This window comes from Mandrillus leucophaeus, unplaced genomic scaffold (assembly GCF_000951045.1).
Source record: "Mandrillus leucophaeus isolate KB7577 unplaced genomic scaffold, Mleu.le_1.0 Scaffold16, whole genome shotgun sequence".
In the NCBI taxonomy this organism is placed as follows: domain Eukaryota; kingdom Metazoa; phylum Chordata; class Mammalia; order Primates; family Cercopithecidae; genus Mandrillus; species Mandrillus leucophaeus.
The window spans coordinates 6895386-6909070 of NW_012101587.1; positions in this window are offsets into that span (position 1 = coordinate 6895386).

Genomic DNA, 13685 nt, shown 5'->3' on the forward strand with positions numbered 1-13685 from the left:
AATAATCCAAGAGGGAACAGTACTATTAAGTTATTTATCGTACAATATTATGAATAACTTCAGAACAATATTTGACAGCTTAGATGAAACAGACAAAATCTTTTAAAAGCACACATTTCCAAAGCTGACTCAAGAAAAAAAAGAAAATCATAATAACTCTATATTTATCAAATAAATTGAATTCCTAATTAAAATTTTCCCACAAATAAAATTCCAGGCCAAGATTTTATCAAACATTTAAGGAAAAATACCAATCTCACACAAAATATTCCATAGTGTACAGGAAAATGGAACCATAGTGTACAGGAAAATGGAACCATAGTGTACAGGAAAACGGAACTCATACCATGAGACCAATATTTCTCTGATTTTAGACTCATGAAGACCATTATAAAAAAAGGGAACTATAGACAAAATCACTGATTAATACAGAGAAAAAATAGTCGAAGTTTAAGCAAACTGTATCCAACTACATGTGTGTGTGTGTGTACACACATATAGAGAGACATGCTTTATCCCAGGATATGCAAAGTTTGTTTGTATATACTAAAATTAAGGTAATCTACCATATTAATAAGTCAAAAAAGAAAAAACTTTTAAAAAATCAACACCCATTCATGATAAAATTCTGTCACCAAACTAGGAATAAGAGGCATTTTTCAATCTGGTGAAAGGCATCCATAAAAATATAGCTAAAAATAAAAAATATATTTAAATAGCTAATGTCAAACATAATAATGAGAGACTGAATTTTTTCCTAGTTCACTAACAAAACAAGGATATTTGCTTTTACTACTTCTATTTAACATTTTACTGAGGATCCTAGCCAGTACAGTAAGACAAGTAAAAAAAGAAGTCATATAGATTGGAAATGAAGAAGTAAAACTGTCCCTATTTGTAGAGAAGATGATTGCGCATGTAAAAAATCTTTAGGCTTCTTAGTGCTGGTAGCACTGATACGTCATTTAGCAAAGTCACAGCATACAAGGTCAATATTAAAAATTAATTGCATTTCTACATTTAAGCAAACAACAATTTGAAAGTGAAAATATTTCAATGATCATTTACAATGGTATCCTAGAATATTCAATACTTAATCGAGGTCCCGAGAATATCAAATACATAGGACAAATCTTGCAATACAATATGTGCAAGACCTGTACTTGAAACACTACAAAAACTATTTTTTTAAAAAATGACCTAAAGTAAATGAAATTGTAATCCATGTTGATGGATTAGAAGACTCAATATTGTTAAGATGTTCATTTTTGCCCCAAATGATACACAGATCTCCACAATCCTAATCAAATTACCAGCAGGGTTACATTTATTTATTTGTTTATTGTAAAAATTGACAACTTGTATTTCAATTTACTTGGAAATATAAAGGATCTAGGATATCTGAAACTACTTTAAAGAGAAAAACCAAAATTAGACTTAGATTATATGGTATTAAGACTTACTTCAAAGCTATAGTAATCAGAACAGTATGTTACTGACGTAGAATAGACATGTAGATCAGTGGAGTAAAATAGAGTCAAGAACAGACATACACAAAAAGTCAGTTGATTTTAACAAAGATTCCAAGACAATTAGATGGAGAAAGAAAAATCATTCAACCGATTGTTCTGTACCAAATGTATATGCATACGGGAATAAATAAATCTTTCTCTTTACCTCAAACCAGGTATAATACCATATGTGTATCTCTCTGTGATATAAATATATAATATATAAAGAACCCTTGAGATTCAACAAGACAAAATTAAAATAGTCAAAAAATGTGAGCACACACACAACATATATTTTATATATATATATATACACACACACACATATCTCTCCAATAATAGCCGATAATCAAGTGAAAAGATACTGAACATCTTAGTTGTCAGGAAAATGCAAGTAAAAATAACAATGAAAGTGAAACTGCTAAAGTTAGAAATACTTGAGAATACCAGTCATTGGCAAGGATATGGAGCAAGTGGATCTCTCATGCAATACTAGGGGAATGTAAAGTGGTACAATGACTGCTAAGGGATGGAGTTTGACACTTTTTCATAAGCCTAAAGTTACACACGATTCTGCAATTTTTTTCCTACATATTTACCCGAGAAAATGAAAACATTTCACACACACTTACTTCTGCAGAAATTTTAGAGCAGGTCTCTTGGTAATAGCTCTACCCTGGGAAAACTTTAAAAGTTCTTTAACAGTGAATGTATAAACAAATTAATGTCTGTCTGGCCAGGAATATTACTTGGTTATAAAATAGCCGGAAATATCAACTCATGCAACGTTATGGAGCAATCTAAAACATATTCCTCTGAGGAAGCCAGATTCAGAAGAGTTTATAGTGTGTGATGCCATTTACATGAAATTCTAGAAAAGTGAAGTCTAATCTACAGTGACAGAAATTAGAAGTTACATCACAGGTTGCCTAGAGTCAGGGGTCCAGTTAGATTGACTTTAAAGCAGCACCGGGAAACTTTCTGTGGTGATGCACATGTTCCATAGGCTGATTGTGATGGTGGTGGGAAGGGCTATTGCTCAAACCTCTTGATCTGCGCTCTTCATTTGTGTCCATTTTAGTCTATGTAAATTAGGTCTCAAAGTTAATTTTCAAAAGTTTTGGTCAAAAGTGCACTGTTGATCTAACAGAATTGTCTCCCAATTTGTGTCCGTGGTATTTTATGAATTAAATGACACGCAAAGAAAATGAGCAGTCAGAAGCAGGACAGCTGTGGGTCTACTTGGTTCCACTTTGAGAGATGTGGTGAGAAGTTTAAGAGGGGCTTACGGCAAAGAACAGTGTCATTAGTGGAAGGGTATGCACTGGTTTTTGAAGAATTGACTTGAACCTACTCTTTTAAGAAAGATTTTGGCAAAGTTTGCCTCTCTTGCTCATTTGGTCTGCTCTACTAAAAATTAAACCAGTGTCAACAGCTTGCTACTAGAATTGCTTTCTTCTATCTCACTGTAACTAATGTGTTCAAACTGCCAAAAGCAAGGAGAAGGAACAAAGTATCTAAGAAGGCACAAACACGGATTGGATTTAAAGCTGATAGATAAAGAAATCTCACTTTATGTCTCAGTGGAAATAATCAGTAAAGACATTAGCTAAATTGAAGGAGAGAGGGACAGGCTGTGAAATTTTCATCTCAGTGAGTAGACAAATTAGTTGACCATGTAATTGTCCTATGACAACCAGGGATTGTTGGAAAATCACTTGGAAGGTGTGTCTATAACTTTAAAATGAAACATACTAACAGGGTTGTATGTTTTTAATTAACTACACTCAGCTTTGTGGGTACAGGCTCTGAGTAGGCAAAGGAATGAAGAAGCCAGGCTGTTGGGTGATTGTGGGGTAGTAATTGGAAATAGGAATGTTTCTTAGCCACAACAAAATCATAGTTTATTCAAGGGACATACCCACACACATATATTTTTGCTGTTTTCATTGTGATGAATGATTTCTAATTCTTCTCTAGGTCAACCAGTTTTATTTTGTGCTTCCATATTTTTTGAAGTATTATTTCCTCTACCATGGATAATATCTCTTTCTCCACCTATGACATTCCTATTCATTTTTAGAAACCTCACTCAAATATTCGCACTTCTTTAAAATATTCCCTAATTTCACTGGATGTTTCATAGATCACTGTCTCAGAACATGTTGTTCATGATCGGAGACTTTACAGATTTACTTATCAATTTGATTGTATGTTTCTTCTCTTACACCGTGACTCATTGTCCTCCTCCCATTCACTAACCTAACCATTTGGTTGCATCTCCATTTAACTCTTTTTGTTGGGGTTATCATAACATTCCCAGTCGCTTCTCTTCACTTTGCAAGGAGGCTCTACCTGGTCCACAATGTTGTCCTCAATCAGCACACAGTTGGTACACCACCCAACCTTCTAGAATTCAAAATGTGTCAATATCGCTTAACTTTAGTTAACTGAATTAATTCACTGTATAAGTCAATGTGGTGGTAAGTTAAGCAAATATAGTCCCTTCCTAACTGAAACTTATACTCTGCTCATTTCCTGGATCTTATCTTGAAAAGTTTTTCATTTCCATAATACAGAACTAAAATACATGGATCTATAACTATACCATCTCATCTCTCTCATCTTCCCACTTCACTTTTAGCACGACTTTTACAAGGTAAATTTATTGAGATATTAGAATCTCAAATCCTTCTCTTTTCTCCTTGCCCATTATCGTTTGCACACATAGTTAGGGCAGAATATGAAGGCATAAGAGTGTAAAAATTGAGAAGAAACTTCATTATTGCAGAGAAACCTGGTGCCCAAGAAAACCACCCTGCTCAGAAGAAGGATCTACAGAAGTGGATTCTGCATTTTGCATAGTCTTAAGAGAAAAATGTTGCTGTTTCTATTTCTGCTTCTTCTCTGACTACTGTTATTAACTAGCTAGGATTTACTGAGGGCTTATCATAAGCCTGGTATTTTTCTTGGAATTGGTACACATGATCACATCGAATTCTCTACAACAATGGTTATCAAAGTGTGTTCCCCAGATGAACCGGCAGCATCAGCAACCCTGAGAACTCGTTAATAATGCACATTTCAGGTCCCACCCCCGTCCTACCAAATGAGAACTTTGGGATGAAGCTCAGTAATGTGTTTTCCCATCACCCCAGATGATTCTTGAGGCACACAATGAATGTGAGAAACACAGGATTGAAAGATCATTACATTTCATGCTAATCTGGGATACTCTGGTTTATTCCAGATAGATGTAAATGCTAAAGAGTTTAATACCTTGTTGAAGTTTTTGATGTTTTCTCTATTATTTTCTTCGGTATCTCTGGAATAGTTCTTAATCACATCATGGTATGTGCCAGCCCTGCAAACCCCAGTTAGAAACAGCTTCATTTTGCTTTTAGAGCTTTTGAAACCACTTAGCTTGATTGTAATTTTATTTTCATGCAGCTGAGCTACCATAAATGCTCATATTGCCGACCTTGAGCTGCATAACAAGGACAGTATACATTTTATGTTAAACCTTGATATAATCTCTCAGAGTTCAATTAATATGATACTCTTGGACCAGCACTTTTAGGTAGCCCAAATAACTATTTGTATGTTTAAGTAGGTTTTTAAATATGGCATCGAGTTGAAATAGTGAAAACTTTCATTTAAAAAATTAACTTTGAGTCTTCTGTAAATAGGTGTTAGAACGCTCAGCTAAAATAAATTTTCGAGAAGTAGTTTATTTAATGTAGGGAAATTCAATTTTTACTAATATCATTAAAATAATAATAATGCAATTCATGTCATAATATAAGAAAATAAGAAAAAACTCTAAAATATTTTTATATATAGATTTTCCAAGTAGATTTTTATATAGGAAAATTGGTTAATACAAACCAATACAACATTTTTACTACTGGGCATGTTAGAATTGTGAGGAAACTTACTTACATCTTCTGACTTTTATCATGGCTAAATCCAAGTGAGATGCTGCAAAAACATAAACGCTTCCCACCCCCCCAAAAAAAATTAAAAAAACAAAACTTTGTTAGGACTGAGAAATGTTAAAAACAAAATAACACAAAAGGTATTTTCTGAATAAAATGCCAATGCAGGTGGCAACTAGTAGAAAACAGACTGCTTGTGGTTACTGCTCCTCCTTATGATAACTGAAGTGTTACCGTTAATAAATAGGAAGCCGATAATGAGAATAATTCCAGAATTTAAGAAAAAAAAGTTACTTTGAAATTAAATGCATGAATTCACTATCATTAATGACAATGGACAATTTAATCACTGTTAAATTGATTAATCCTTATTAAATAGAACCTCATAGTTATATTTGGACTATCACTGAGAAAACAGTTACACGTATTGTACCTTATTATAAAATTATTAACAGGTCAGAATTTGACACTCTAAATACAAATAGTTAAAATATCCTCTTGAAGAAATTCATATAAGGGTAGCGTATTCTCACTTATGTTTTGAAAGGTGATTTAAAGAATTAGAAAAAAATGTACACAAACCTTAGACGTCCAAATGAAGCCACTTATAACTTCACAACAACCTCTACAGCAGGATTTCTGGTGGACTTAAAAGAGGCTGTGATCAATTTGAGATCTGATGAGATCTGGCCTTTAGGTGTTTGGACTTTGGGAAGTCCCCTCTCCCGAAAGCTTTCTCCCTTCTGAGTGCAATTATTCAATTATTGTCTGTTTCTGGGCCCAGGTGAAAACACTGTCCCATCAGGGAGTACACTGAGACTCAAACCTGACAAGTCCATCTCGTAGAGGTGAAAATGTGGGAACATTCAAGAAATATCCATTGTCAAAAGGCAACCACACGTGGCTGGAGGGCCAACCTTTTGAATCCCCAGGTCTCAGGCATCTTCGTGAACAGGTCATTGTCTGCACAATAAGGACTGAGAAGACCTCACTTCTTACTTGGGAAGGGGGAAGGTTGCTTTTAAAACCTGCAACCTGGGAGGAAATCTGTTTAGCTAATGAGGCAGCCTTCTCTTGAGGCAGGCACAATCTAAGAGGCTGTAGCTTATTTTAAAATGATTAATGACATGATACATCACCATGAGGATGTGTTGCTGAGGACCAATGGCCTTGGCCTCTCTGTCACAGACAGTATTGATGAATACTTGGACTCTGCACACAGAGGCTGTGAGGCAAGGCCTTTAGAATTCTTTAGTAACTTTAATTTATTTGCTGGGATTCTCCATTTCTTCATTTGTTTCAAGATAACTCAAATTGTTCACTGGAGCACTTGAACGATGGCTACTCTAAATTTCTTGTCAGATAATTCTAATATCTGATTTATTTTGGTGTTCATTTTCTCATTGGCAACAGTGGATTGTCTATACTATTCAGATTGTGCTTTTCCTGGTTTGTGGTATGACATCCGCTTTTTCATCATATTCTAGACGTTTTGGATGTTTGGAGACTTTGATCCCATTTAAATATATTCTAGCAGACAACTTAAACTTATTTTGCTAAACATTTTTTGTCAACTTTCTTAAGTTTAGCTTGTAGGTCTTGGCTTACTTTTATAAGCTTTATATCCAATAACGTTGTAGTTTTCAGAGTACTTTCAGTAACATTCTGGTATGCTTTCACTCTTCTGATGCCTCTGGGTCTCTGATTTCTATCTCTGCAGGTGCCTTTGGGTGGGAGTAAAACAAATATTGACCCTGATTTGCTTTCTGATTCAAGGGGAAGTTCAGGGGGATGCTGGCCCTGGGTCATTTTCTGCTGCAGGGTGGAGGTCCCAGGGATATCAGGCTAACTGGCACTGCCCAAGGGCCACCCACACCACTGAGAGTGGGACGGGTGATGGTGGGTAGGTAGCTGCCCAGGCTCTGCTGAAGTTGATGCTGCTGGCAGATTGAGTCACCAACACCTAGGATGGGGAGGGCACCTGCTCAGGCTGTTGTCGCTGGGGAGGCCTGCTCTTCCCCAGGTGTGCTCAGGCACGGATCCCCCTGCCAGGCCTCTGCTGCTCTGTCCCTTTCCTGCCACTTTGTCCAGAGAGAAGCCAGATATATATATATTTTTTTGGACAGAGTCTCGCTCTGTCGCCCAGACTGGAGTGCAGTGGCACAGTCTCAGCTCACCACAACCTCTGCCTCCTGGATTCAAGCAATTCTCCTGCCTCAGCCTCACGAGTAGCTGGAATTACAGGCACGTGCCACTACCGCTCCACTGATTTTTATATTTTTAGTAACGACAGGGTTTCACCATGTCAGCCAGGCCGGTCTCTACCTCCTGACCTCAAATGATCCACCCACCTCGGCCTCCCGAAGTGCTGGGATTATAGGCATGAGCCACCGCACCGGCCCAGCCCGGCCCAGGTTTGTTTTTGTTTGTTTATTTTTCCTATTCTCTTTTGGTCTGCGCCTGTTGTTAGTTTCAAAGTCCAAGACCGTGGTTCCCAGTCTGGGATATAAGGGAGATAAAGGGGAAGCTTGCAGAATTCACCTCAGTGTCACCAAGTCCAGGGATCCCCAGGCAGCCTTCCTTTTTTTCCTCACCTTTCAGAGTAATTTTATCTCTGTTGAATTATTTCCAAGGACCAAGGTGGCCTCCATGTTCCCCTCAGTTTGACCAAACCTCAGAGAGGCGTCCCGCTTCTAGGCCTGACCTCCCTTTCACCAGCCCTTACGGAATGCAGGTACCCTAACCCCAGAGGCCTTTTCACTCCCTCTCCTTAAAGCATTTGCTTTAGAAAAACTGGTCATTATCATCACCTGTTTGAGATACAAATCTGTTAAAATGCTCCTTGGCAGTTTCCTAATCCGAAAGTCTCTTTTCAAGCACCTGGGAGCCATGCCTTTGACATGTAATCAGAGAAGCTAGCGTCCCCACCTCCCGGTCTTTGGGAGAGGGTAGAAGCCTAACTTCCCTGCTCTAAGTTGTACAACTACCTCCTGCAAGAAGATAAGAGGAAATGTACTTTTCCTTTGCATAAGGCCAATTAGCAAACACAGATGGCCTCAGATACTCTCTCCAACTCCAGCTCTTTCTGGCGACTGAGTCCTGACTTTTCTCTCATTGCAATAGCCTTCCTTAGCTGGTTACCTTGGTCCAGTGCAATATGTGCCTCTATATTCATATTAGAGTTTCTTGCTGGGAACGCCTACCCAGTTTTCTTGAGATGTATTTGGGTTCTGAAAGCCCTCACTGGCTTCTCTCTCTTCCCCCGGCAAACTTGCTTTATAAATGCAAGGAAGGTTTTCGAGGTGACGGGTATGTTTATCGCCTTGATTGTTCTGATGGCTTCATGGGTATGTAACCGCCCGCCCAAGGGGTTCACCTTGCCGGCTGCCTAGACAGAACCAATTTATCAAGACAGGGGAATTGCAATGGAGAAAGAGTAATTCATGCAAAGCCTGTGCAAGAGACCAGAGTTTTATTATTACTCAAATCAGTCTCCTCAAGCATTCGGGAATCAGAGTTTTTAAAGATAATTTGGCAGGTAGGGGCTTGGGAAGTGGGGAGCGCTGGTTGTTCATGTTGGAGATGGAATCAAAGGGGGTCGAAGTCAGTTGTCCTTGCTGGCTTCTGTTCCTGGGTGGGATGGCAGAACTGGTTGAGCCAGATTACAGATCTGGGTGGTGTCAGCTGATCCACCGAGTACAGGGTCTGCAAAATATCTCAAGCCTCTCCCCTTTTTTTTTTTTTTTTTTAGACAGAGTTTTGCACTTCTCGCCCAGGCTGGAGTGCAATGTCACCATCTTGGCTCATTGCAACCTCCACCTCCCAGGTTCAAGCAATTCTGCTGCTTCAGCCTCACGAGCAGCTAGGATTACAGGCATACACCACCACGCCTGGCTAATTTTTTGTATTATTAGTAGAGATGGGGTTTCACCACGTTCGCCAGCCCCGATCTTAGGTTTTGCAGTAGTGATGTTATCCCCAGGAGAGGTCTGGGGAGGCTTAGATGCTTGGAGCCAGAGGCTGCACAACCCCTAAACTGTAATTTCTAATCTTGTAGTGAATTCATTAGTCCTGCAAAGGCAGACTGGTCCCCAGGTAACAAAGGGGTCTTTTCAGGAAACGGCTGTTACCAATTTTGTTTCAGAGGCAAACCATGAACTGAATTCCTTCCCAAAGTTAGTCGGCCTATGCTGAGGAATGGACAAGGACAGCTTAAAGGTTAGAAGCAAGATGAAGTGGTTAGGTCTGACTTCTTTCACTGTCATAATTTCCTCAGTTATAATTTGGGAAAGGCGGTTTCAGGTGTGTGCATATGTTCAAACTCATCAAACGGTACACATTAAATTTGTACAGTTCTTTCTATGTCAATTACACCTCAATAAAGCTGTTTACAAAATGTACAGAGGCCCAGCTTTGAATATGCCTTTCCTTCTTCCTCTCTTTCCCTCCCTCCCTCTGTACCTTCCTCCATCTTCCCTTCTCCTCTGCTTCTCTTTTTCTTCAGTCTTTCTTTTCTTCATTCCTTTCTTTCTTTTTCAAGAACTATTTGGGATTTTTCTCAACTAAAACTTAGATGAAAATGTAAGAGGACGTTTTATTCCCTCTAGGTGCATCTGCTTCTGAAGAAGGGATCCCTTCTTTCCTCTCCCAAATGACTCTTATAAAACTATTTCAGCCACTGAAAGATTTGGTAAGTCTGAGATGTGAGACCAAAGTGTCTTTTATCTATTTTTATTTAGGGTAGGAACATAAAGTCAAAGGTTGTCACTGCCTATATGTTTAACAAAGATTTCCCTTGGTGGGAATTGATCATTACATATTTAGATCAACTTTTTTTTCAACAACATATTATTAAGGATAGTGTTAAAAACTGCCCTTCAGAATACCTTAAATTGCCACAAGAGAACAATACAGTGCCATGTCTTTAGGTCCAAGGCAGGACATTTTTTCCCCAAATCATTTAAACAGATCACTATTATTAAACTTGAACACAAACTAAATTATTTGTGCTATATTTGGGAGGCAGGTTGTCAAGAAAGCATATTGTATTTTTGAACAAAATAATCACACCCTCAACAGGTTAAAAAATAAAACTCACATTTTGTGAGGCTAAATGAAAAAGCACAGACTTGAGTCTCCCATCTGTTAACGTAAATTAAAATGGGGACCAGGCCTGCAGAAGCCCCAAGCAGACAAAGCCTGCCAGGCCTCGTGACACCAACTTTGCTTGATTTGCAAACATAAGTGAAACGAGCTATTTCTTGTAATTGCCTATTTTGAAAAACAGAACATAAGCTCAACCAACCAAAAGCAGCCAACAAACTTAAAATTATGTAACTAGAGACTTTCTGGTGGAATAGAACAAATAAGGCAACTTTGTAACCAATCACACATCTCCTTTGTGTGGCTTCTTCCTTCGCTCCATAAAAGAATGACCCTCATACTCCTTCCTTGAGGGCTCCAAACCACTTCTGGCATAGAGTTCCTAATTCCAGAATCTTTATTTGCACAAATAAACTATTAAGAATTTTATTGTGCCTCAGTTTTGTTTAGCTTGCCTTTTAATACATTTCATCATGAATAAGAAGTGTATACTTATACTGCGTATCAAAACAATCTGTCTCTCTCTCTTTCTTGCCATGCATGTATACAGTTAGGTTTTGGGGGCCAATAAGTAACACCCTGCTTTGTTTTCCAGGGTCATGATCTCTTCAGTGATAAAACAGAAGTTACATGTTTTGATATCAAAATATCTGCTTTATTACCAATAAAGCTCATCAGAAAATATGGCCTTGGATTTGCAGCTGCCTTCACTGACTAATAAACCTTCCCCTTTGATAGAGACAGATGAATGCACCAGCCCCAGGCAGTGCTGAAAAACCACACATCACAGGGGCCTCCCAGAAGGACAGACCCGGCCCTGGGAAGCTTCCTGTGTAGTACAAAAAATGCAGAATGCGAAAAAGTGGACTTTTCCTTTATCCCAGACTTGAGATATGAGAACACAGAGAGTCTGGGAAGGTTCCTCCACATGAGAGGCCACGAATAGTTTTTCTTTTTGTTTTCTTTCTTTCTTTTTTTTTTTTTTTTTTTTGGTAGAGACAGGGTCTCACTGTGTGACCCGGGCTGGTCTTGAACAGCTGGCCTCAAGCAATTCTCTCCCTTGGCCAAGTATCTTTCTCAATGAGAGTTCTGAGCTTCCTGTTCCCTTCTCTTCAATACTCTTGTGTGGTGTGTGCCCAGCTGGTAGGGTCGAGCCCACGTTGCTTCAGTGTCACAATCTGGTCCCAACCTTGCTGCCTGGCATCCTCCCTCTCTGAGGGTCCTCCTGGGCTCTGTGCCAGTGAGTCTGCTTCCTGCCTTCCCTCTACATGGCTTTCTCCCTTCCATTTTCTTCTACTGAAAAAATCCTGATCATAATTTTTAAAGTATCTATCCTATAGTGTTGTGATGGAAATTGCATAAATTGTATTGAATCAACTAATGATCATGGGTTAGATGAGGTTTTGGGTGATTATTATTGGTATTTTTCAGGGTGCTGTTCAGGCAAGATGCTATCCGAAAAACGCATCCCCTTTCTCAGCAAGCGGAGTGGATTCTCCTCCTCTTTCATCGTCTCCCAGCACCTTGCCCCTGTGTCTACCATGGAAAGGTCTTTGTTGGCAGCCTTTCCCTGGCCCCTATCATTTCCCCTGTGGCAAGGCCATACTTTGCTCCCACCTCCACCCACATAACTGAGCCCAGAGTCGACAAATAATCACACTTAGTGTTTGGGGAATGAATTTGCTCCCCACTAGTTGAGCTTACAAAGCGTGCATCAGATTCCCCTTCTCTGCTTACTGTAACTCCCCGCGTTCCTCTCTGTCTTCCTCCTTTCCTGATATGGTTTGGCTGTGCACCCACCCAAATCTTAAATTGTATCTTCCAGAATTCCCACATGTTGTGGTAGGGACCCAGTGGGAGGTAATTGAATCATGGGGGCCTGTCTTTCCTGTGCTATTCTCGTAATAGTGACTAAGTCTCACGAGATCTGATGGGTTTATTAGGGATTCCTGCTTTTGCTTCTTCCTCATTCTCTTTTGCTGCCACCATGTAAGAAGTACCTTTCACCCTCCACCATGATTGTGAGACCTCCCCAGACATGTGGAGCTGTAAGTCAAATTAAACCTCCTTTTCTCCCCAGTCTCTGGTATGTCTTTATCAGCAGTGTGAAAATGGACTAATACATTTTCTTTCTTCCTTCCGTCCATTCTTCTCCCCCATCCTCAGTCAAATGTGGCTGCATCTGTAACCATGGTGAAGGTGATGGCAGAAAGAAAGAGGCATTGAAGTGGAAAATCCTCTATCCTCTTCTTCCAGCCACAGCTCTGAAATGGAGGAAGTTTGGAGGCATTTCGGTCACTGGCTGCTGAGGCCTGGACCTCCACTTTCACTGTTGATCTCTTCCGTTGGTAACAACCCGTCTTTTGCAAAATCAAATGAGAGGAGGCTGAAAAAGAGCTGAGCATTGCTGGTTCCATAAGTGAGAACTTTTTATTGAAATAATAATTCTAGTTTTAAGAGATAGAGAGAGCAGGAAGATTAAGACATATTAACATGGTGATAGAAAGCCAATAAATCCTGCTAATGCTTTCCAGTTTTGCAATGAAATGTTTTTAGCCATTTTAATGACCAGCTTATAATTAAGAAAAAGATGGTATTTCAGACCTAAAAGATAGAACATATAATTGTTTGAAAGAGTTATAGCCTTTGTCTAGGTAGACTGGTATAACAGGACTTCCCCTGAGAAATTAAGACCAGCACTGGTCTTGGTTAACCAGGGCAGAACCTGTTAATATGCTTGGGAGTATCGCTAACCTGCTTTATGTAGATAAATACCTGCAGCGTCTGGTAGCAGACCTCATGGTGGGTGCAAAGTGCTTCCTGGAGCTGCTCTGAAAAATGACAGCTCAATTTTATATCAACTTCCCTTGCACAGCCCCAGTCTTCCAAAATGAGGAACAGCAGCCCTTTCCACAAGAATTCCTCTGCTGTCAGTAAGAATTCAAAACCCTGTGCACCAGGAATCTGACTTGGAATGGTGGTGGTTGTACTTCGTTTTTACCTCAAAGCTGGAACATGTTCTATACACCCGAGGGGTCAGGAAGACCATGAGCGAAGTGAGGAAAATCCAAAGGAGACATAGGCTTTGGGACTTAGATAAGGAGCTCATTTTTATGTGTGTAATAGAGAGGGA